Source organism: Aptenodytes forsteri, unplaced genomic scaffold, assembly GCF_000699145.1.
Source record: "Aptenodytes forsteri isolate BGI_AS27 unplaced genomic scaffold, ASM69914v1 Scaffold231, whole genome shotgun sequence".
Classification (NCBI taxonomy): Eukaryota; Metazoa; Chordata; class Aves; order Sphenisciformes; family Spheniscidae; genus Aptenodytes; species Aptenodytes forsteri.
This window is the reverse complement of record NW_008796046.1, coordinates 2,271,104-2,275,110: the sequence shown is the minus strand read 5'-3', so window position 1 is coordinate 2,275,110 and position 4,007 is coordinate 2,271,104.

Below are 4,007 nucleotides of genomic sequence, written 5' to 3'. Positions count from 1 at the left end.
AATCTCTCACAGTGGGCCTCGGCCCATTGATCCAGCCTGTCCAGGTCCCTCTGCAGAGCCTTCCTACCCTCGAGCAGATCAGCGCTCCCGCATTGTGCCCATCCTCTCTCCAGCTCTGTGATAGTCCCAGATTCATCTTGCCATTTCCAAAGTCAGGAACTGCTGCAGTGAGGGGCTTTGTCTCCTGGGGTGAAGCCCCTCCCAGCACAGCTCCCACCATACAACCCAGTGTCAGACGGGAAGAGTTTTGTGAACCTAGAAGTCAAATGAAAACAGTGGCTTTCCATGATTTCATATGGTATTCCTCCTAGAAGCAGGCTGAACGCTGCTCAGCCGTGCAGTGGACATACAGTGTAGTTGTAGGACAGGTTTTTGGCGGGACAGGAGATGTTGAGTCCCCATCCCTGGAGGTATTTAAAAGACGTGTAGATGAGGCACTGAGGGACATGGTTTAGTGGGCATGGTGGTGTTGGGTCGATGGTTGGACTCGATGATCTTAGAGGTCTTTTCCAACCTCAATGATTCTATGATTCTACGATTCTATGACAAGACCAGGATTCACAGAGGCTCAGTTCTCCCAACACTCAGCATAACCTCGGGCATGTCCTCTTGCAAGTCTTCCTTCCTCCACATCTTAAAGTTGGAGGCCAGGCTGCCTGTGCAGCAACAACAACAGTGGAAACCTCCACCCAAGGCAGCCTGTAAGTCTATAATCAAGATAAAGCGTTAAGTTTTAACTCCTTTCATGCATGTGGAAACTGTATTCAGGTCATCTGCACCCCAGGCAAACACTGGGTTATTACACAAGGTTAAATGCAGGAAAGGGGATGGCAGCAGCTGAACCAACATGCTGTGAAAGGAACTTGCTAGGACTGAGGTCCGAGGAGAGCTCAATGCTTTTCTGCAATTGCTCTGAGACGCCAATGGGATCGAGCACTCAGTTTTCGGATCCCAGCCGGGCTGAGGTGGGAGTTGGTACCTAGCTGCTCAGGCTGAGCAGGTCTGGGGAAGACTCAGCCAACGGTGCCAAGAAATGAAAGGGTCCCCAGAGATTTTTTGCTTTGGATTTCGAACCTTTGTATACTTATTTGGCACTCAATCTACTTCAAATGCCTGTTTTTCATTGGATTTCCACACATTGCACTCCCCTTGTCAAGTGGGAACAACTGCACTCTGCTCTCTCCCAGTATCCTGACCGCAATAGCTTTTCAGAGCAGGGGCTCTGTGCACAGCTCCAGGCGCAGTGGGGTTTGGGGGTGCTGCCTGGGGATGGATGGACAACCTAAGCAAGGACACTGCTGGGGCAGTCCTGTCCTGAGAAGCTTTCTGGCTCTACGTAGCAGCTTGGCTGGGGGACCAGACAGTCACAAACACACCGGCTCATCCCATATCAGGTTCTCCTTGCACGTTGCTTAGCAGAGAGGAGCGTTTCACGGTGCAAAACTCCCTTACACGCTGTCTCCACATCCTGTCAGCCCCTTGGTGCAATGACACTTGTCCCACTCCACTTCGGGACCAAGAAAACTCTGACTCTGCCCCAAGGGAACAATAAAAGTCCCCATTTCTCCTCTCACCCTCAAAAGGGACCGGCAGAGCTGATGTGGCAGCGAGTGGAGGCAGCAGCTGCTACCTGACAGCGTGGTGTCGGTGCGGACAACCAAAAATGCGCCCAGGACTGAGAGTGCCTGAAGCCTCCTCTCCTGTCAGCCCCTTTCTGCCAGGCTTGGAAGCTGTTCTCTGCAGCTCCAGGAAAGGCTTTGAAAAAAACTACGAGCTGACAATGCCTTCATTAATCACAGCATAATCCTTTCCATGGCAACCCAAGGATTGCGAAGTCACAAGTTAGCAAGCATAAGAGAGAAACACTGTACAGCAGCCCCTGGTCCGTGGAAACTTAATAGTGAGCGAGATGAATCGACTGCTCTGAGGAAGGGGAAATGAGTTAGAAATATTGCCTTGGAAAAGAGGTTCATCCCTGGGCTGGACACAGATCTCATAAATGTTGGTGTCAGTGGGGAGATACTGTAATTTCATGAAGTTACTCCAGTCTCACTCCAAAAAGCCCAAGAAGAGACTTTGGCCTTACATGTTGGTTTTACAGAAGCACAAAGCTTTCAACGAGGTCAGGCAGAAAAGAAAGACAGTTTGTCGCCAGCCCATCACCATGACTTAAACATGAAACACGATTTAGACAAACGTATTTGGAAATTGGCAGAGCTCAGAGATTGCAAAGCCATGGGTGAAAACAATTTTGACCGTCAACCAACAGGAGGGAAGTGCTGTCCTGGTTTTTGCCCTCGTTTGTCCCTCTTCTGCTGTCCCTGGGATAGTCTAGACACAGGGTAGGGGACAGCCTTGCACAGGGTCTTACAGGGATGCAGGTTTTGTCTGAAGCTTTGGCAAAGCTCAGTCCAAAGCTGCAAAACCATCCCATGCCTTCACACCACCACTGCTGGGACCTTGCGGTCCCTCACCAGTGCTGTCCTGGTTTTTGCCCTCGTTTGTCCCTCTTCTGCTGTCCCTGGGATAGTCTAGACACAGGGTAGGGGACAGCCTTGCACAGGGTCTTACAGGGATGCAGGTTTTGTCTGAAGCTTTGGCAAAGCTCAGTCCAAAGCTGCAAAACCATCCCATGCCTTCACACCACCACTGCTGGGACCTTGCGGTCCCTCACCTCATGGGAAGAGAGATAAGACCCGTAGCACCATACAGTGGAGAGGAGTCAGCTTGCAACACAAGCCATGTCCTCGACGTCTTGATGCAAAGCACAGGTTAAGCTCAGTCCAAAGCTGCAAAACCATCCCATGCCTTCACACCACCACTGCTGGGACCTTGCGGTCCCTCACCTCATGGGAAGAGAGATAAGACCCGTAGCATCATACAGTGGAGAAGGAGTGGAGAGGAGTCAGCTTGCAACACAAGCCATGTCCTTGACGTCTTGATGTAAAGCACAGGTTAACCCCATGGGGTTGATTCTTGGACATCCTTTTGCCCGGACTATGGAGAGGAGCACTCTCACACCAACACAACAGCCTGGGGCTGTGGGAAGACCACCTCCAGCTCCTGCCAGCTCCTTCTGCACAGAGGATTTAGCAGCCAGGGGCAACCAGGCAATCTTAGACCCACTGGCCTGTTGCCTTTCAAACTCTCCCTCCATGTTGCCTACAAGACAGGTCCTCCACCGTACACCCCAGTCTTCCCAGAGACGCCAAGAGATGCCCGTTCCACCTTCGTTAGGATATCATGACTGTAACTATCCTAGGAAAGCCTGGGAGTGGTCTTTGGTACGGTGCTCAGCTGATCCAGCACAGCCCATGCACGTAACATCGTACTCCCAAACCAGGCAGCAAAATGCAAACTCCCTTGTGGGAATTGCCTGTCCCACGCTGGCTCTCAGTCCCTGCCCAGGGATGGTCCTAATAATTTAAACAGCCCGGGAAGGTCCTGGGCATTGCTTATCAGCACCGGTGTGACCCAGGGGACACGTCACCGAAACACAGTCTGGACACAAGCCATGCTACGCTGCAACCAGGAGAAACTCCTGCTGCTCTCTGAAGAGCAGCACCAGCTGCCTGAGACCAGGTTGTGCTTCAGGCGCCTGGGTGGTGTGTTTGGAGCTGGATCAGAGCAGGGAGAAGGTGAGGTGGTCCCAGGACCGATGGGGTTGGGGAGACACCTGGGGTCCTGTGCCACTGCCAGTGGGTCCGTGCAGCAGGCACGTCCCCAACAGCCCCCCCCCCCCCCCCCAGCCTCTCCCCATCCCTAAGCGCTTCCAGACATATCCCGGAATATGAAAGGGCTGTGGAGCAAAGGGGCGGGGGGCTGCATACCGCAGCACAGGAGGGAAATGACCCACACCCCACACCCCAGCTCACTGCTAGGTGACCCAAGCTAAATTAAGCAGCAGCTAGAAATTACCGAGACACTAATCCCTGCTGCAGAAGCCGAGCTGGCTCGGAGCTGCTGGGCATTTCTGGCAGGTCTGCGGTGGTGCCGTCTCCCCCCCC